General features: G+C 36.7%; 1 long non-coding RNA gene across 1 annotated transcript in view; it reads left to right on the top strand.

Annotated features, from left to right (window-relative positions):
* The first annotated feature begins 797 nt into the window (after positions 1 to 797).
* Positions 798 to 22,532, top strand: part of LOC135578559 (uncharacterized) — a 34,069-nt gene continuing 12,334 nt past the window's right edge. Inside the window, exon 1 of the long non-coding RNA XR_010470336.1 lies at positions 798 to 9,187. This is a non-coding gene — a long non-coding RNA (uncharacterized LOC135578559). The remainder of the gene's footprint in view (positions 9,188 to 22,532) is intronic.

The raw sequence follows: 22,532 nt of genomic DNA, 5'->3' as shown, positions 1-22,532 counted from the left end.
CCTGCTTCAGTTACTTAAACTGATTTTGCTTTGATGGAGTTATTGTAGATATTTACTTTTTATGAAAAAATACAATAATCTAAATCAGCATCTGGTTATCAAGTTAAGGAGGTTTCTTCTCTACAAGCAGGAAAGTTGGTAATATTTCAGAGTTCAGATAGCCTTTCAAGAGAAGTAGCCTAAGTCTCACCCATCTGAAACAGTTGTCCTGGAACATAAAACCTAGATAGGATATGGAGTATTGTCCTTTTGCCCTAGTACAATACTTTGTGGGAAACTCCAAATTCACAGTACTTTAAATAAACTAAAAATGATATCAAAATAAAGTTACTAACTGTACCACAGGCTTTTTCTTTAGTTTTAGTAAGTAACCTTGTTCTTGCTGGTTTAAGAAACATCACATTTATATTTATTCACACTAATCATGCAGTATTATTCAGCAATATTTTTTTTAGCACTGTAACTTAAATATAAGGTGGAACAATAATGACGAGCTGCAGAACATGTTATTCAATTCTGCAATTGGATAAGGGCATAACAGTTTCTTTTGTGATTTTTTTTGACACGTAAGTATAAAACCAGAGTTCTGCTAACTGCCACAAATGTGATTTTGAAACTTATTTTTAATTAAATATCATGCAGGTAGATCTCATTTCTGGTGGGGAAAATCAGGGACATATGGAAGAAATAAATATATGTAGAATACAAATACAATAATGGCCTTTTTTCTCTCTCTCATTTTACTCTTCAGTGACCTCAAACAGAAGGGTAAAGATCACTGAAAATATTGACTGAATTTTTCAAGAAAGTCCAGTTGAGATCTTTATAAGTTACAAAAATTGAGATAGAAATCATGAAAATGCAACCCTATAAAAAGTTAATACAGCAGTCATCAACAATAAAACTTGATTGTTTAAGAAGACAACTCATTTAAAAGTAAAATAGGTGCCCTGGTGAACTCAAGTATTTTTCATATTCCTTACAGTTTAAATGTTTTATTGAGAAAGAAACAGGAAAACTCGTAAGCATCTAAATTGCAGCTTCATTTACTATCCAACAGGGAAACCAAAGGTTAATCATCTAATTACAAAGGGGAAATCATCTCAGCTAACATTAGATGTCTACAGTTAGACATGTCTGACTTCACCAGTCATCCTACACTCCTTTTGTAGTCAGTGGAGAGAAACAGTCTTGTGGATGTAATTTTCTTTTTTTTTCCACTTGTTCTCTTAATCTTCTTCAGAGAAATTTCTCTGAAGGGGTATTTTATTTCTCTACTAATTCCAGCATAGCAGGCTCTAATTAAATTAGTAGCTCTTGGGCAACAAGGACTTAAAGTGTCAGCATTAGGTTTAACGTTGTCATGCATCCTATATGAAGTGTCACACTTCTCACAGAGTTTCACATTAAGTAAAAAAATATGAAGATAAAGGAAGACAGCTGGGTCCACAGAAGCGGCAGAGCTGAAGTAAATAGATATATGTCTTGTTCATTAGCTGTATGCAATTATTTTGAGACTGGTCCCACTCATTATACAAACAGCATAGGGCTGAAGTATGAAGAGCCCTTCCAAACAGCTTCTCCCACCAGATGAGTGAGGGAGACACATATTCTATCATGTGTTTTATTACAGTTGAGCAAATAATTGTATGCAGAAGAAAATTACTATATTTCAAAATTTGTTCTCTAAGAAAGGTGAAAAGTCAAGGTAGTCTCACAGGTCTGTCACTGTGTTTACATGCCTAACTGTGCTTTGAATTAATAGTTTCCTCTGAATACACTATGAATGGTGAAAATTGCTTTTGCTCCTCTTCATTAAAAAGCATGACGCATCTAAAATGGATTTTATCATACACAAGACCTATTTTTGACAAATTTATCTGTTCAGAGATAAATATGAAAATACAGGCAGTGAGGTTTTTTTAGTTCAAATGAAATTTTGTTTTTAAATACAAATGTTGTATTAAAGGTAATTGCAGCAAACAAAACATTAACAATGAAAAATAAAAGGTAGACATTATTATCTACCTACTTTTAATGATTTGCTATTACTATTGAGCATTATTTCCATTATCTCCGAGTATCAGAACAACTAGCACTTCGCTGTAATCAGCCTTCATTCAAAAGTGACATTTTTATCTAATTTGCACTCTCCCAGTTAAACAATAGTCTGGATAAATAAAAATTAGATCTAGATGGTATTTCTGAAGTTTAAAGCAAGTAGAAGTGCTTTGCTTTTGTAAATAGTGGCTAGCTTGTGGAAGGCAGGTATAACTCCAGAAAACAGTTTGACACACCTCTGTCCCAAGTCTTCAGCTAAGCCTGTTTCATTGAAATAGTTGGCAATTGATTTATTTAGGTCACTTCTCAGATTTTACTGCTTTCTATTAAGCAGTCCTTTCTATTTTATGCTGATCCGATAGTCAGCATGTTTTACTAATTCCTGCCACATCAGGCACATAGACTGAGGTTGTTTTTTGATTTTTCCATTAGCTGCTAATAGATCTAAAAGCGTTCTGCATTATTTTCTTTACCACCCAATTTAGACAGTTATTTAGTTTCACCAGATTTGCAATGATGTTTATTGTTACTTTGGCAGAGCTTGTTCTAACTTTATTTGGTCACAAAGATTTCTATATACCTTTCTTTGGCACCTGTGTTTACAAACAAAATTTCAGGAATTAGTTAGAAATTTGTAATGTTCTTCACAAGTTTGTTAAGATAAAACCAGTAATATTTTACACCTTAATGTACGTGGAAAAAAAAAAAAAAAAAAGGGAGGGAAAAAAAAAACCTAACCAGCATTTGAATTGCACATTTTTTTCCATTTTATGAGAGACTTGTTTTAATTCTTAAATTTGGGTTCAATTAGTTCAAAGCCGCTAAGAACAATGACTACTTAGTGTGTGTTTTAACTTGTACATAACTGTTTTCAATACACACTAGAACTCAGGTGCAGTTGCAAAATGCAAATTATCCATTGACTTTCCCAATGGTCTGTCCAATTAATCATGCACAGAAGGTCATTTGGCATTCAGCAGACAGTGCTCGACTTTGTGAATTTTTTTTGTAGCATTCATTCCCTTGGTGTTAGCAGATCCACTGCAGTAAGCCAGAATGCATTAAGTCAGTGGTAAAGAAAACAGTGTTATGGACCTGACCAGTACAGTTTATTTCAAGTACCATAAGAGGTGTAAGACTTCCATATTTGATACCGTATCACCCTAGAAGATGCAGTTCTTGTTACTTTCTATTTTTCATTATGTTGCTTAAAAAGCCACAAGACAGATCACCTTAATTTTAAGAAATAGAAGTAGAATCACAGAATTGTTTTGATTGTAAAATGCCTCCAGGATCATCACATCCAAGTGCCAACCCGACACTGCCAAGTCCACCCCCAAATCATATCCCTAAGAGCCCCATCTTTAGGTCTTTCAAACACCTCTGAGAATGGTGACACAACCACTTCCCCGGGCAGCCTTTTCCAATGCCTGCCAACCTTTTCAATGAAGAATTTTTTCCTATTATCCAATTTAAAACTCCCCTGGAGCAAGCTGGCGACATTTCCTCTTGTCCTACCACTTGTTACTTGGGAGAAGAGAACAACACCCTCCATTCTACAACCTTTTTTCAGGTAGTTGTAGAGCGTGATAAGGTCTCCTCTCAGCCTTCTTTTCTCCAAGCCAAACAACCCCAGATCCCTCAACCGCTCTTCATCAGACTTGTGCTCCGGATCCCTCACCAGCTTTGTTTCCCTTCTCTGAACTTTCTCCAGCACCTCAACGTCTTTCCTGTAGTGAGGGGCACAAAACTGAACACAGAATTCGAAGTGCAGCCTCATGAGGGCTGAGTAAGTGAGGAGATCACTAATAAGTTTTGCAGGAACCTCATGTTAGAACACCAGCAACAAATAATTTATTCTCCATTCTAAGAAGCTTTATGAAGATGCAAAACTTTACAGAGGCACCAAAACTGTTTCCCCCTTCACACACCAAAATAAAATGCTTTTACTGCTTCTTCAAATACAATAGATCATTTGGTTTCCTTTTACCTTCTGACTTGCTCTTCATGGACAGTATTCTTGCCATTTACTAATGGTATATTTTTAATGACCGTAACACAGATGGTGTGCACCCAGAATATAGATAACCACATTTTTGGAGACTGTAACATTCTCATACAGAAGAAAGAACTGATATCATGATGAGTAAGGAAACAATTTTGCATAGGTTTCTGGAAAAAACTGAAAATATCCTATTTTAAGAAGAGCTATAGTAAAGATGCTTAGAAATGAAACAACGCAAAATAGTCAAGATGAAAATTACTTACTCAGGTCTAGTCAGACGTATTTTAGATTAGATCGTGGTTTTATTGTTGTCTCAGCTGGGGGAAATCCCCATGCTAAATGAAGTGCTAGTCTACTGCCCATGGAACACAGGTTATGTATTTTTAAATAAAATGATACTGTTTTAAGTAACAACTGTTTGTAAATTCTAATGCAGCAAACATCCTGCTACTTTGATTGTATTGCAAGAATAACAGAAAAGACCAAATTTGTACTCTCCAGAACCCACTCTACTCCTCTGTAAATAATTAACACCAAATTGAAGTTGGAAAGTGTCTGATGACCTAGTAAGTCCCCTCAGGCACTGTGTCCACCTGTAGCCCTCTGGTACTCCCCACAATAAATAAAAAAAATAGAAAAAAATTATAGATCCCACTTCTAATAAGACAACCAAACAACACAATAAAGAACCATAAAGCTCATAATCAAGAATCATATTTTTTCTTCATTCACAGCTCTCTTTCTGACCAAGTCAGACCACAGACTATCATATTTACTTTTGGTTTAAGTGTTGAAAGTGCATCTGTGCTCAAGACCAAGTTGGACTTTTTTACTAGGAAAGACTTAACAAAGCCAAACTGTAGTCAAACTACAGGTTATGCCACCTGGGTATACAGCGTAAGTTATTCAGAGCTCAGTCAGTTCCTGCTGTTTATTGCTATTTGTAGAGCTTAGTTATGTGAACATGAAATTTTCCTTTCATAAAGGATTCCCATGCCAGTAAGGATGAACTGATTGCTTTTCAACTATCTACATGCATGTATTAACCTTATTAATATGCTTAGAAAAATTAATTTTAATCTTTTTAACCTGATGCATGTGATCTGTTTATATACACATGCATCTAAGTATAAAACAATAGTTAGGCCTATAAAAATGCCAGGGAAATTTCTTAGAATTTTGGATCAACATCACAAAGCTTTTAGGGAATCTATTGAGAATTTTTCTTCAAAATCACTTTCAGATGCTTAGAAACTGAATACTAGTCAAACAGAAAACTACAAGTTAAAAATAATTTTCAGGATATAACATCATAACCTTTTTGTAATTCAATGATGAAACATTTTCCAGTCAACAGTAATGACTAAAATATAAACCAAATATTGAAGAGAAGTTTATACTTACAGAGATAATTCCTAGAATCACCAGAGTTAACCTTTCTTCATCAATAAAGGCATACTTAAAAAAAAAAAAAAAAACTGTTACGTGGATTGCTAAAAGCTTTGTACATTATGTTTTTGTGACAAAGCTGAAGACTTGAAACAGCTTTGAAGCTTAAGTCTGGCAGTGCTTCAAAGCTGAGAGAGATGGCACAGCATAAAGGGCTTTTCCCCCTTTTCCCCACATTGAAATTAAAAAGACTAAGGCAGAAGAATGTGCTTAAATTAAGGAAATATTAAAACTGGTTTTGCCAAGTGGCTAAGACATAATTAAAAAAAAAAAAAAAAAAAAAAAAGTATGAGTTTCCTTGGTTTAAACACAAAAAAACCCCAGTAGAATATGACTGAAACAACTTTTGAAAGACTGGTTGACTAAATTGCCCAAATTTAAAGCTAAGAATCATAAAAATTGTTATGAAACTGAGGTAAATTGTTAGCATTTTACAGAGAGATTTCCTCATATTCACACACCATTTCTTCTTTTTCAGAATATTTGAACTATGTCATTTTCCTCAGTAGATCTTTTTGTAAAGAAAACAAGCAACACTTCCTCCTCTGACTATTCTTCATTAAAGGACATTCAAATTTGCATTTAATGATAGAAAAAGAAGCGATTAAATGAAAAAATAAGACCTTCCAGATGTGCTGTCAGAAATGAAAACAACTCCAAAGAGACCCATGCATAATTTCAAGCAATTATATGATAAATAATTTTTCAAATGGGTAAAACAATCACCTGACAAATATTTTTATGTATAGCTGTTCATATTTTGGGGCAGACGAATGGGCTAGATGGCTTTTCTAACAAATACAATTTGGTGCTTTTGGGGTTATAACAGACAGAAATGCAGATTTTACACACATGTTTAGGTTAGACTAAGTTGTTTTCATTATGCTAAAAGAGTACATGCATTAAAAATATTGCAGGAATCTCACGTGTTTCAGACTTCTAAGGCATGGAATTTTTTTTCCATTTAGGGCCAAGGAAAAGCTAACAGAAAATAGACAAAACAGTCTGTACACAGTGTAATACTGGTGGTGATCTAGGGAGGAATACTTTTCATTCATCGAGGCAGGAGATGACAAAGATACAACAATGAACTTCAAGGCAGGGATATAGAAGTCTAATCCTAAACTTGTGTTTTTTCGGTACCTAACTTATAATCTCTGTGGAGCAAGACAATATTCTGAAGCAATGGAAAATACTAGTCTGATAAAGAGCTGCTCTGCCTTGGGCAGCGTGGGAATGTGACTTATTACAATTACAGCTTTTCTTGTCATGCCTTACTAGGTTTGCAGCACTATTACAACTTGCCTAATAGTGCCACAATAAAACATCACTCACATTAACAATGCAGATGTCTGTGTCCTCACAGTACTGTTCCTTAAGACTAGCTAGAGCTCCTGCTCGTAAAAATCCAGACGCCTCATGTCAAAGCATCATCCAAATACCTGTACCCAAAGTAAAACACCTGTCTTCAGTGATTATGTTTTTAAAAGTAATCGACTCTGTAGAGCTTGTCTGCATCACAGAAAGTCCTGTTGTCTACTGGCATCTTTAGAGATGAAGTTCTTAATTTCAAGTCCATGACATTCAAAATCAAAACAAACAACCGGATAACCAGTTTTTTCTAAACAAATGACACAAACAAACAAATAAATAACATTCATGGCAACAAAAATGCAGGGGAAAAAAACACGACACTGTTACAGAATATAAACTCATCTTCTACACTAGCTGAGAGAAAACCTTGTTTAAGAAAGTACAAAGATAACCATAAAAATTCAATGACCTTCTGTTGTTGCCTAATAAAACATACTCCAAGCTATTTTCACTCCCTTCCTTCTGAAGTGAGCTGCATTACTATAAACCCTTCCTAAGCAGGTGAGGACTTCCTACAGTGCTGATGTTTCTCTGCAGCTTTGCCTTCAGGAGCCAGCATATTTTCAAGCATAGTATTTCTTGTATTGTAGCAAAGGGGTACAAACTATCATATGGAAAATATTACATTAAGATATTGCACACTTTTCTACTTGAGCAAACTGACTGCAGCCCACACAAGGGATATGCAGAAATCTTTGTTTCTTATCTATAAACAATGTGTTTATGTGCCACCTTTTCACCCCTCTTGATTTCAAGGACTAGCTGCTTTTCTCCGCTTTTACTTTTCAGTAATCATGGAAGTCAATAGGGCCTATAGGTGTTCACAGAATTCATCAAAACTGCGCAGCTGAGCAGATGCAACATTGAAAATCTTTTGCTTACTTACAACCATACAAATGCTAAACAAAGGTGTCACAAGATCAGTTGTTTGTTGTATCTGCTGATTACCAGATTACCAGTTTTTTAAATTCACTAGTTATTTGCTCAATTAAATTTAGTAATCTAAATGTGCTGATACTTTACTAAAGTCACTAATTATACTGTGAATTTCATATTATAGAGTAGCTAGAACAACGGATCAATATATGAGATCAATGAAGATATCAATCAGTACCTCTCCCGCTTCAGAAAGCTAGTATATATAATATTGCTTAAAGGAACTAGTTGTGTTTAAAACCAATATCCATAATTCTGGAGACTAGATTACTACAAATATTTTCATGCCTTAAGTAAATAGTGCGAACAGTATCTGTCTGACATCAGTGTTTCCTGAATAAGTCAGAGTGAAAATAAAACTGAATTTCTTTGTAAGTAGAAGATGATTGCAAACTTGAAAGGCAACTTGTAAATTCTTTTTTTTTTAGATTTTGGGAGGAAAAGAAGAAAAGAAACAGCCCTTCAGTGAAACAGACACATTATTATATTATTTATTCCACATATAGGGATTTTTTACATGGTTTCCATGCTTTCTTTCTGCATCCACCCCATCAACATTCTTAAAGAACAGACTAAGCAAAAGGATTAAAAAGCAGCTTTTTTCTGTCAGGTTTGGAACAATCTCTCTCTGTACCAATTAGGATAATCCCTGGGTGTTGTTTTACAGCATGTACTGAAGCTTGATCTCAGAACTAACATTATAATCCAGCCACTATTAGAAATATCATGCTTATTTTTTTCACACTATGATCTCCTCTGTAGTCAAAGATTCATGTGTTTAGCTTGTCAAAACATCAATGATTGACTTTTATAAATCTGAGATGTTATATAACTCGTAAAAAGTTATATAATATTCATTATATTCCTGGCAGTACAAAAATGTTACCACAAGAAAATACTATGTGAGTCTATTTGTACCTGATGGGTATTATCAGCTACATCCACAAGTATTCTCACTTAAAAATGCATTTGTTTTCCTTTAGAAGTAATAACAGTTGTCCATAAATAGGTCTTACTTCATGTTGCATACAGACTTACATTCATGCAAGGGAGTCCAGCAACTTTATAATTAATGTCTTCTACTTCTTTCCTACAAGCCCATGCAAATATAAAACTCAATGCTTTTTAATGCTCTGCCATCCTCAGACGTAGCAGGTGTCAGTTCTTCATTTCTTCTCATGCAAATGTGATATTTCCCAGCTCTAAGTATGTGGTTGTTTGCAGACACAACAGGAAGCACAGTTCTTCTTCTCACACTGGTACAACAGCAATGGGGCAGAAGGCATCACTTCTATGGAACAGAAATCACTGAAGGAATGAAAGTAGGACTATCCTGAAATATGGTCATGTGCCTGAAGTAAGGTGAGCACAATGTACTACTTTGAATTAAGAACTTTAAAGTTAAATAATACAGAAGTTTTTAGAAATCTTGCAGGCATGAAATGCAGAGTATTTCAAAGAGATGGACTCAATTTCAAAGCAGTTGTGGGGTCCCCATCTTGCGAATGACTGAAGTTAGGGTCTGTTTGTGTGCTGGAGAGGCATCTAGTGGTAAGCATTCGAAGCTCTATATCTATGCCCTACCCTTTCAAGTGGTAAGAGTTTCGTTCATGGGCGGTACGTGGTTGCAGAAATACAGTGATTTCAAGTGGCGTTCACCTACATACGGGGATGCATCAGTGCAAGTGTAGCCAGTAGGTCAAAGGAAGTGACTCTTGCCATCTGTTTGACATTACAGGACCATATCTTGAGTACCATGCTCAGTTTTAGGCTCCACAGTAATAAAATCAATCAATCAATAAATAAAAAGATTGAAAAAACAGGGTGACTAGAACAAAAGGCTAGCAACATGGTAAGGGGACTGGAGGACCTGAGGTAAAAGAATGAGAGCTGAGTTTGTTCAACCACGGAAAGAAGGCTAAGGAAGAGATCCTATCACTGTCTTCAGATGCATAACAGGTAATTACACAGGACCAAGCCAGATTTTTCTTAGAGGTGTATCACAAAAAAGAAGCAATGTTCAAAAGCTGTAGCAGAGGAAAACTTTATTAGATGATAAAACTTTTCCTGTTAAGGTTGGTCAAATACTAGGAAAGGTTTTTCAGTGAGGTTGTGGTATGTCCTCCCTTAAACAAACAAAAATTTGATAGCAACAGCCTAAGCTATCTAATTTCACTTTTAAGTTAGTCTTGCTAAGGAACACACTTCTCTCTTATGAGATAAGAGATCATATTTTTCAAAATGAGAACAATCAACCATTGGAAGAATCTCCCCAGGGAAGTGGTGGATTCCTCAACATTGGACACTTTTAAGATTCAGCTGGACAGCGTGCTGGGACATCTTGTGTAGACTGTGCTTTTGCTTTCTCCAACACCAGCTAGCAAGATTAAAATTTCAGCAAAACTTGTCATGTACTCTTTTATTCCAATTAACTCGCATTTTCACAATACAAATATTTTGCTTAAAATCACTTGATTTCTCATCTAAACTATTCTTAATGTCATTTTTCAAATGGATGTGCTAATACCCAATAAAGGTCAGTTTCACTTTCAGAAGGGCATGATCCTTTTATCTCACTGCCAGGCTCATCTTCACAACTTTCTAGCAGCACATGCTGCCATCAGTCTCTGCTTTTGTGAAAATAATTCTTTCTAGTTATGCATGTGGAGTGAGAGTGACTGAGCCAATACCACTTGACTCCATGAGTAGTTTAAAAAGTTTAAAAAAGGATACCACAGTGACTACATCTCCCAAAGAAAGCCTTCAGTACCACACTAATGTCATCTACAAAGAGCTGTTTCACTAGTAGGAAAAGAAAGGGCATGCCAGTATGTTCTTTCACAAGCTATCATCCTATTCTGTCCTCCACTACAAATGGTACCTCTACACATGCTACTGGACAGGAAAAATTACCATTTTATAGAGCTAAGCAGATGATTCATCTTCAGAAATGAACTGAATGATCTGCTTCAGTACCCCCACCCCCAAATATGTATTCAGGAACAGATGCATTATTTTCCCCCAAGTCATAAAAGTGAATTGTAGCTTAAATAAATGCTAAATCTGATTCCACAGTCCCTGGCAGCAAAATGAGATTTCTTTATGTTATTATGAACACAGTGTTAACAAAATGTACTGCATACAAATAACACTTAAATGGGTAAGGGCTCAGACATTGATTTGTATTTTACAGAACTCTTCATTACCTTTAGTTACTTTCAGAATGCATCAGAATTATTCCCTTCATATCTCTTACAGTACTACCAACAAAACAAGAAAACATAAAATACGGTATTAACATCTTTATCTATTTGATTTAAAATATACATAACAAATTAAACATAAAGCCAAGGGGATATTAAAAATGAAATGGAATAACATCTCAAAAATATCCCTTCATATTTTGGTACATTTCAGTATCTGAACAAGTTCATTTTAAACTTTTAAAAATTAATGGTATTCATCACTTTTTCACTTAATTTTAAAGGCATATGATAGAGCAAATGCAAAAGATGGCAACACAGAAAAAATTTACTAGGGTTAAAATATTTTTGCATAAAGATCCAAATCCTCCATGGATATTAATTAGTTCAGAAGCTAGGAAATAAATAATATATGAAAATTTATGCTCCAAAATCCAAATCAGAAAAATTGCATGAATTGTAGACTACAGATGTTCACATATTATTCAGTGAATCAGGTGAACTACTTTTTTAGATGAAACAGCAATAATAAGATTTGTTATAAATACATCTACATAAAATTTTAATGAAAATGCTCAAAGTAAGATCTTTAGTTTGGGATTGCATGCCTATGAAATGTACAAGTGAAAGTTATCTCACTTTAAATAATTTTTGTTTCTTTTTTCCTCCATCACAAGTCCACTGCTATTGGTGAAACCTGACCAGCCCAATAGAAATAACAACAAAAAAAAAAGGAAGGAAACATCATCCTCATAGCTAAACTGAGGAAGTGTGATTTGGATGATCGGGTAGTGAGGTGGACTACAAACTGGCTGAAGGAAAGTAGCCAGAGCATCGTGGTCAACGGGGCAGGGTCTAGTTGGAGACCTGTATCAAGTGGAGTTCCTCGAGGGTCAGTACTGGGGCCAGTATTACTCGATATATTCATCAGTGACTTGGATGAGGGAATAGAGTGTACTATCAGCAAGTTTGCTGATGACACCAAGCTGGGAGGAGTGGCTGACACACCAGAGGTTTGTGGTGCCATCCAGTGAGACCTGGACAGGCTGGAAAGTTGGGCAGGGAAAAATTTAATGAAATATAACAAGGGAAAGTGTAGAGTCTTACATCTGGGTAGGAACAACCCCAGGTTCAAGTATAGGTTGGGGAACAACCTGTTAGAGAGCAGTGTAGGGAAAGGGACCTGGGGATCCTGGTGGACAGCATGACCATGAGCCAGCACTGTGCCTTTGTGGCCAAGAAGGCCAATGGCATCCTGGGGTGTATTAGAAGGGGGATGGTTAGTAGGTCGAGAGAGGTTCTCCTTCCCCTCTACTCTGCCCTGGTGAGACCACATATGAAATATTTTATCCAGTTCTGGGCCCCTCAGTTAAGAAGGACAGGGAACTGCTGGAGAGAGTCCAGCACAGGGCAACAAAGATGATGAAGGGTGTGGAGCATCTCCCTTATGAGGAAAGGCTGAGGGAGCTGGGTCTCTTTAGCTTGGAGAAGAGGAAACTGAGGGGTGACCTCATTAATGTTTACAAATATATAAAGGGTCAATGTCATGAGGATAAAGTCAGGTTCTTCTCGGTGACAACCAGTGGTAAGACAAGGAGTAATGGCTTCAAATGGGAACACAAGAGGTTCCACTTGAATTTGAGAAGAAACTTCTTCTCAGTGAGGGTAACAGAACACTGGAACAGGCTGGCCAGGGAGGTTGCGAAGTCTCCTTCTCTGGAGACATTCAAAACCTGCTTGGACACATTCCTGTGTAGCCTCATCTAGGTGTTCCTGCATCGGCAGGGGGATTGGACTAGATGATCTTTTGAGGTCCCTTCCAATTCCTTACATTCTGTGATTCTCTGATTCTATGATCTACATTTAATATTCTTTCTGTGCCACTTTAAATAAGGGTAATTCAAAGAGAAGAGTAAAATCCGAGAAGGCATTGCTTTGTTTTTCTCTCAATGTACCTCATGTTCACAGCAGCTAAAAAAACTGAACACATTTCATTCCCATCAAAGTCATGCCCCTTCCAGTATCTGCAAACAACAGAAAAGCTAATAAAAGTACATGACAAATTATTGATTTCTGAAATCTCACTAAAACCCTACAACATCCTGTTGCCATCTTCCATGACATAAATACAAAGCAACAAGTTCTGATGTCTCTGATATCTTTTGGAATGCCAGTAATAAAGTCTTATTGATCACTACAAATATTAAAATTTGATGGGTCTGAATATAGATACCCTCCATATTTTCTTCTCCACACAAATTATTTTATTTAATATAGAACCAGCTGCTGAAGTTCATTCTCCTTTTAACTTAGCTAATGGTTTCAGAGTGTGGAAGAAAATTCTCTATAGTACTGGTGAGTGTCCTCGGGAATCACAAGTACTCAGTGAGATCTATGGTTAAAGCTTAGTCTGTTGAGACAGATTCTTGATCAATAACAAAATGTTCCTAATCAAAAAGTTTTAACTTCTCCTCATAGGATATTGGAAAAAAAAAAAAAAAAAGAGTTTAAAGATTGCTTTGTAGGACATAACTTTCTATTTACCCCTGTGCTGTAACAACAAATACCTATGCAGTCAATATATAGCAGCTCATCGATACAAAGCATCAGGTTGCGTTTCAGGGTTTCATCCTGCTAGCAGAAGTGAAAATCTATATGAGGACACCTGGGATATGAGAAGAGCACAAAATTGCTCTGAGCCACTGAGCTCACTGATAAATGGCACTGTAAGAAAAAGACATTACTTCCCTTCCTCACAAGTAGCACTAACAGAAATCTGTAAGTTGTTTTCAAGATCATGTTTCTTATTATTTAAATTTTCCCTCAACATATAAACCAGCTCAGATATGTACATAATCTTAAGAAACAGACAGAAGCCCAAGCTGCATCCTGGGACACATAAAGCTTTCATAATCTACAACCAACAATACACAGAAGGAGAGCAGTATAACAGTTACTGCAGCCTAGGACACAAGAGGATTATGCTTGATTTTCTGATCCTATACTAATACTCCTTCTAAAAGTGAGGCAACTCACTTGGTCTTTCAACTAAGCTAAACCAGGGGCACAACAGTGTAGCTGTGTTCCCTATCTGAGTACACAACTCATGTGTTTTCTACACTATATTGCAATGAAATCCATTTTACCTCTCCCACACATTGATCTCAAAGTAGAAAATTCATGTGTGAGGTAGGAGAGCAGCCAGCACTCCCAGGCTGTTCATATAGACTCGGTCTGCAGTTCATATGGAGCACACACCTCTAGGAAGGTACAACAGCCTTTAAAAAGAGAATGTCACTACAACAGCTAAATCTCATGAATTATGAGCAATACAGACTTTGAATCCCTACAGGCAGAGTTTCAAAAGTAAGTTGGAGCTTACCTCTCACGGAAGTTATTAATAACTGCATTTAGGATATTGATCCTAAACAATATGAATTAAAAGGAATGACATAAGCACCCTTCAAAAAAAAACCAAACAACGAAGTCTGAAAGAGTTATTTCAAACCACACCTTCTTCTATTGAGTTTATATATGGCCAGAACAAGCTATCATGGTACCACTATGAATAAAAAATGCCTACAGTACAGCACCCTAGCCAAACCTGAAACAAGAGGATCAGTATGCCAAGAATCATGCCAAGCTTTAGCTTGTCTATGGATTGCAAAAACATCAGGATTAAGTCACTCGTGGATACATCTAATTAATTCCTTCCCTGTCCCATACTAAAACTTCCTGCATTTCGTGACCTTTTAACACAGTGCTGGCTGAATGCCTGTATATTATAATTACTGCCAAACAGGAGATAGAGTTACATCACAATTGCAGTGATGGGCCATCATTTGGACACAGTACATCTTTAAGCATGCAGTAACACACAGTACTTACTACAGAAGAAAAAAAAAAAAATCAAACATACATTGAACTGTGAGATTTAAAGTCTGCTTGTTTAAATTTCTTTAAGGATAAGCAATTTAGAACTGTTTACTTTACATACATTATTGCAATTTTTTGTTTTATGAAGATAAAACATGTGGACACACACAGTTTCTGAGAAGCTACTGCTGGTTATCCAGAAATGCAACTCATGGCTGCCCATAAAATCAAGCGTTAACTGGTTTCTAAAACAGCAAACTAAGTAAATTAAAAGCTATTCTCATTTGTAAATGATATTGCAAGGACATAACAAGTTCCTGCACAAATCTTGCCATTACCACATTTGTCCAGATAGAGAAAAATGTGAACAAACATAAAACCTACTTCCTTAATATATAGTTAGAGAATTTCAGAATACACAAATCAATATAAATTTGGCTAGAATTCACAAAATCTAAAACAGTGAAGGAAGCTAATACAGATAGCTTTAGCCAAATTTATTTTTGTTCACATGCTTTAATTAACTTTGTCCTTTAAGATATTTTTTGCCTAAAATCAAAATAGTAGAATTCCACTTATCCGAACATACAGGGCTACAAAGCAAATATAAAACATTTTTAAGTGACTTCAAATAACTATCTGTATATCTCTAGCTTAGGAAATCAAGACAATAATGTCCAAAACCATAGGAACTTTCAAGTCCTATGTGCTTCTTTTTGTTTTGGTTTGTTTTTTTTTTTTTTTAAACCTTTTTGGGCAAAACAATTTTAACAGCTGGAAAAATGATGTAAATTTCATTTTTATGTCTCTCATACAGACAGGCACATATTTCTAAAATTAAGTCAATTTTCACAATATCATTTAGGAGGAAAAAAGAGCCAGTAGAGAATTGTTGTTTGTCCAGGTGTGGCACCATGACAGACTTCTTGGGAATCTTCAAAGAAAATGGGGGAAGAAAAATCTCTGGATAAAATGCAGAAATTTAAAATAGAAAAAAATAAAATGTAGCCATACTTTGAGAAATTTCATAAAACCTAAAGAAAAAGCTCAAAAATCTCACCTCGAAAAAGGCCTACAATTTTGTGACAAAGAGGTTATATCCACAAAATCACATCGCTTTCAAAGGGAAAAAAAAATAATTTGAATGTGTGCTTCTTTGTTAAATGACATTAATCTGTAATAACTGTGAGGTAACATATTTGAAATCAGCAATCTATACAGGCTTGTGGCTTTGAGCTTTTCCAGAAGCAATTCCTCAGTGAAAAGAAAGCAGGCACGAAACACTGAAGTATATTTTATTAATAGAAACAGCTGGTGTTTCAGACTTACTGGGACGGGAAGAGGTGCTAATAAACTTGGGGAGTTTAATTTAGCAAGCAAAAGAAATTCATCCATTTCTTCAGAAGTAAATTATTGCACTTATTCTTAAATCTACAAAAATACACCTGAAGCAGTGCATGACTAACTGCACTAGGAAAGAAAAACACCTAGAAATGTAAAATCGTTTCAAAAATATATGTAACAGATTTTAATAGAAGAAAGAGTTATATGGTCCATTGTGAACTGGGGGGAAAACTACGATTTTCAGTAGCCGGTTTCCTGTGCTGTGAATTCCTTTATGTTAGAATTGTGGGGACATCTTCATGTCTATCAAAGCTGTTAATCTTCAACAGCTGAGATTTGTTCATTATGTACTTCTAGTAGAGTTACTGTAGGGAGAACAGGAGACAAGGTTTTTTTGGCACACTGAAGTTTAAATGAAGTAGGGTGTTTCAAGCTGCTGAGGAATCTGGATTGTGAAAATAAATCCCTGAGAGATGGATTAGTGGGCAGGTAATGGCAAAAGGTGTCTGATAAATTGCAGAATTATGTGCTAAACTTATTTATTACATGCCTATGCAATTTGTCACAGGGCTGTCTCATTTATCACCTCCCCATGTGAGATGCATATATCAATATTGGATACTGCTATCGTTGCCTGACAGCTTATGATCTTGTTTTTGAAATGTATACATCACTTTTCCCTGCTCTCTCCTATCACAAGAAATTCCACCCAGTTATATTTCCAGATAAATGCTGAGAAAGGATTCCTGATCCACCTGGTGTCATGCTGTATGCTCTTCCCAAATCGAATTAATAATGTAAAAATACATTATGTGTTTCCATACAGATACTTCTAGGGTCAGTCATTGCCATGCTGTTGTTCACAGATTTATTGTATCATGATGTGTCTGTTCAATCAGTAAAAACAACCTGATAGCTTCACCCAGCAGAAATGGATCTTGTCAAAAGTGTTGTCCTGTAACACCTTTTTAACATAAATGGCTGATTTATGAAAACACTTATTGCTGTTTTTTGTGGGATCATGTTATCTCTTAGTAAGCAAAGAACCATGTGCTTATTTTAACATTATAAGCTTAATAAAACAAACAACTTCCCTACCCCCCCCACCCCCCACCCTGATTTTCTAAAAAAAGTTTCTCACACTGCCTTGTTTGGAAGCTCAGTGTCTTATTTGCTCCTTCTTATTTCTTCCTGACTCAAGTTAAAACTTTTAACACAGTTTTCAGGCTGTTATGGAGACATGAAGAACAAATTAAACTTGATATATACTATTTTGTATGTGATTTTGAGAGGGAGAAAAACTTTACAGCTATTTATATCAGCATTTAGATCAACTAATGACAGATATATATATATAGAGGGCTTCTGAAACCCTAATTTATGTTCAGATCATAACCGCCATCAGAGACTAAGAAAACAACTGCCAGAATGTTTCATATTACAAGTTTGGGTAGGAAGGCAAGAAAATGTTAACTGCAGTTAGATGGAAATACAAAGATACATAGTAATACACAGAGGCAAAGAAAATTCATTACCCCTTCCATAGAGTCTTCATAATGCAGACAAACTATGTTTGCAGGAAAAAAGTACATATAACATGGTATTTAACAGATTTGAGCAGTTTTCTGCCTTGGAAGCAGGGCCATAGTTGGCAGAGATTAAAACAATTTTGCAAAAGCACAAGGAAGAGTACTGAAAGAGGTGAAAAAAACGCACCCAACATAGCATACAAACAGCATACAGTGTACAATCAGAAAAACATTCACGAGAAATTGTCAAGATAGAAGTACGTTCTTAATATATTCAGGAGAACTGAGCTCTGGGTAATTGTAAACCAGATACTACAAGTCAATGTGATAGCTGAAGTTTCATTACAGTATTTGCCCCAAAATACACAGGAAACCTTCATCTCACCTGATGAGTATTTTTCCCCCTGCAGATTATGTGAAAGATGCAAAGGTGAAGCTAAGCTTAAAATGTCGATATCCGTAATTTTTTGAAGGAAATTCATTGCTTACAGTGGGTCAAAATCATGTCAAATATTAAATCTACTTCTGGGACCATTCATGTAGATAGGCAATGAAATGTTGAAGATTGATTCCAAGATGTCTTTACTAGTACAAGGAAGCTGTCAACAGAATTTATGTGGACAGAATTCAATTGTCCTGTCATAGAGACATCTAGGAAATGCTGGCAATAAGAATCTTAATGACAAATTAAATTGATTAAACAGGATACAAAACAGAAAATGGAAGAAACTACAGAACTGACTAATATCTCTAGTAATTTCAAAAGTGCAATTACTCATACAGCTCCTGACACACTATAAAAATATAAGAAGAAAGACTTTCACATACCTACCATGTCAGTCAACATGGGTTCAAGGTAGTCAGACTGGCCCTGGTGAAGAAGATACATTAGGGCACTTATTATACCAAAACCAACATTCTACTCATCTTATAAAACAGAGAAGACCAAGGAACATGAAATAAGAAACTTCAGATACAAACAACCTGCAGTGGTAGTCACAGGAGTTTTGGATCAAATAGTTATTGGAAAATATACATTCATTCTTAACTGTTACACCTGCTATCCAGAAATAGCACTGCTAGAGCATAGGAGCTGCAGTACTGAGTGACACTGGATCACAATCAGATTGTTAGAAGCTCAAATGATTTGTGAAATGTATGATTTTAAACACCTTACTGTCAGTCCAATACTTGATTAAATAACCAGAACATAGGGCTATTGTAAGTTGCTTTTCTAAAACAAACAAACAAACAAAAACAACGACCACCCCAAACCCTATGATCATCAAAAGATCAAAAGCATTTGTAGCTGTAAGACAGTGTTCACAGGTATGACAAGAAAACAAGCATCCAAGAGATATTGTCTGGGCATGATTCAATAAGCAAAATGAATGAGATTATGTAAGTTTTGACTCCTTTCAACCCATACAGACCTCCAGTGTTACTGGGTTTGTGCCTTCAGACCCTCGGCATGTCTTCATATGGTTCTTCATAGGTTTATAGTACACCACCAATATGTTTTGCAGAAAGGACTATTGTTGACAGTAACACAAGTCTCACCATTCATTCAGACACAATTCACAAATACACCAGAGTAACAGGTACAACTTACGACCACAGAAGAACTGCCTCTCCCCTCTGTGCTGTGCAGTGCAGTCATGGCTAGTCTCTTCAGGGGACAGCAACCCCTAAGCAGCACAGATGTGAGCCAGGCTGGGCTACTCAATTCTAGAATCAGAGACCACTTCTTGTCCTTTCTACTTATCAGGATATAGACAGAAAGGCACTGTAAATTGAGGACATATAATAATATTATGGTTAACTTCTCATTTTTTCCACTTGGAAGTGAAAGATGTAAGAATAACTATTTTCAAGACTTGAGATGAAACATGACATCCTCAGAATGTCCTGGTTTACCAGAGGGAGTCAAGTAATATCAGCAAGTCAAGAAAACAGTTATATGCAAACAAATTACTGAGAAACATGCAACCCAACCTTTCTCTCGTTACTCCTTCACCCTTTTTATCTAATGTTTTGAGATAACTTGTTACTCTGTTAAGGATTCATTCACAAACTTGGGCAAACACTTCCTTGTTACACATCACCTAAGGAGGCTACACAAATGACAATCAATATGCAATGCAACATTCATAACGGCAGTGAGGTTACGGAAAACTTATATGCTGTAAATGCAAGCATTATATTCTGTAGCCTTCATAAGTTACCTAGCCACAGTGATATGCCATTTGGTTATAAGTAGCACGGTTTGTCACATAGTCTAAGTTTCTTTCGAGTGGAAGAATTCTACTGCAGAACATTATAACACGGGTGAGATGGCACAATGTAAAATTCACCTGTGAAACTTACACAAACTTTTAATTCATGTACTGCGTATTCTCATCATATTAAATATGTTGCAACATGCAGCACATTTGTCCTCTGTAAAGAAAGATAATTACTTCATATTTTTACCTCCATTTAAAAATCACCTATGCACCAAAATAACAAGTATTAAAAAAGCAGCAAGTGTACTTTTTAAAATAAATGGAGATATTTCCAGATCAAGCTACAGATATTTTCAGCCACAAATGATAAGCCATCTTAACAGCTCTTTAGCCGATATCATCATATACTTCCGGAAGTATGGTATGTAGAGATAAGACTGTGGATCTAGTTAACCTGATCAACCCTAGTTGTGCCAAAAGTGTTTCCAAGATGACTTATTATGTTTAGGACTGCAGAATTAATCTCACAGGTAGATACTCCTGTGGCTCTGTTTGGTACTTCTTATTTAAGTTTTACATACATACTCCTCTCCAAATAACATTCCACAGAAATCATATACCCTTAACCCTCATTCAACCTTCAGTCTCATTATAAGAGCTTTCTCAAAGTATGTGCTTTTATCAGTGCAAAGTTACTGTTATTTTAATACTTTACAAAATTTTCTTTGGATTATTAATGAGCAAAAGCAACCAAACATAATTTGATCTTGGAATTGCCAGCACTCACTCTCAAGTGTCCTGATAGTCAGCAACTCTCCCGTTACACCTTCTGAGAGCAATACCTTAAGTCTTCACAAAGCAAACTCAAACTAAAGGTTTCCATGAGGTAATATTATTTGTCTTTGCTTCCTGCCTGAAGCTGTTTTTTTTTTTTTATTTTGTCTTTAGGCAATTTAAATATTTTATCTGTATAAACAACAACAATGTCAAACTGTATGGTTCCATTTCTTCAGCTATCAACTCCTTAACAGTCAGACCCAGGAGATTAAAAGTATGCAATCAAGGTGAGATACAGACACATTGACCAAAAATTATCAAAGTCTAGAAACTTTTCAACAGTTAACAATACGATTCCCTATATCTCAGTCTTATTTTTATTCCATTTTGAAATAGACTCATCCAGAGCAAACTGTTAAATGTATCAGTAGTTCTTCTGTTTTACCACAAAAAAATTAAAATTCGCTAAAACACAGCTCATTTCACATTCCAATCCATACCAGTGCGTGCCATACAATGGAGATGTAAAACAGCACAAAGTTAAGGAAGAAAAAGTATGGCTGGTGGATTTAGTTTTGATGTCATGCCTCTGTACTGGGTGTTACCTGCCCAGGTCCTGGCAGCAGCAGCAGCCTCGTGGGCCGTCAGGTTGACCCCTGTGAGGAGCGGCCGGCGCTGCCCCATGCTCCGGACACACCCGGCTCCAGCGGCCCCAGCGCAGGGCACAGCTGAGCCCCTCAGCCACGGGCGGGCGCCTCGGGGAAAGCCTGGGGAAGAAAGGGCAAAACGCTGCCCGGCAGCCAGGGCTGAGGGAAATCCTGTGAGAAACAGCCCTGCCAGCCCCGAGAGGAGAGCAGGAGGAGGGGAGGAGCTGCTCCCAGGGCCCCGCAGAGATTCCCCTGGGGTCCTGGAAGAGACCCTGCTGGGACAGGTGTTTCCCTGCAGCCCCTGGGAAGGGCCCATGTTGAAGCAGGAAAAAGTGTGAAGAGGGAGAAGGGGAAGAGAGGAGCTGTGTTAGAGTGAAATAAGGACTCAGCAAAACAAGTCGATTCAATGTGAATCACGCTAAAGCCATTTATTACAGAAACTAGCCTCCTTATATATGCAACTATATTCTTATCACGCTTCCACGCTCCAAGTATGGATTCGCTAAATTAGTATCGTGGGCTGTCCATGCGCTGGAGTCTCACTGATGATACGTCCGATGATTCACTCCACACCAGGACCCCGGTGATTGAGGAACGCCCCTCTCTCTCACAGCAGATTCTGTTCTCAGCTTCTCGAAGAGGCCTTGAGATTCCTTTGAGCCTGACTAATTCAGCAACAAATCTTTATCTATCAAAAGCCCTCCACAGAGCTGTTATGGACTGACCACTGCCTCTCATTCCCCATCCTCCTGGGCTACTCAGTGGGGAGAAAGCAGAGGACTTTGTGATTGGGAAGTGAAGGTGAGCCTGGGAGCAAGGGGGAATGGAGGGGAAGGTGTTTTAGTTCTTGTCTTTGTTTCTTACCATCCAACTCTATTTTTAATTGGCAATAAATGAAACTGATTTTCCCCATGTTGTGTCCATTTTGTCAGTGATAATAACTGGTAAGTTTTCTCCCTGTCCTTATCTCAACCCACAAGCATTTCCAGCTTATTTTCCCCCATTCTGTTGTGGAGCGGGAGTGAAAGAGTGAGTGTGGGCCACTGGCAGACAGTCAGTGTCAACCCACCACACCCAATGCTCCAATAGTCCAGTAAACTTCTAGG

The sequence above is a fragment of the Columba livia genome, chromosome 2 (assembly GCF_036013475.1).
Source record: "Columba livia isolate bColLiv1 breed racing homer chromosome 2, bColLiv1.pat.W.v2, whole genome shotgun sequence".
Classification (NCBI taxonomy): Eukaryota; Metazoa; Chordata; class Aves; order Columbiformes; family Columbidae; genus Columba; species Columba livia.
This window is presented reverse-complemented; position numbering and strand designations above follow the sequence as displayed.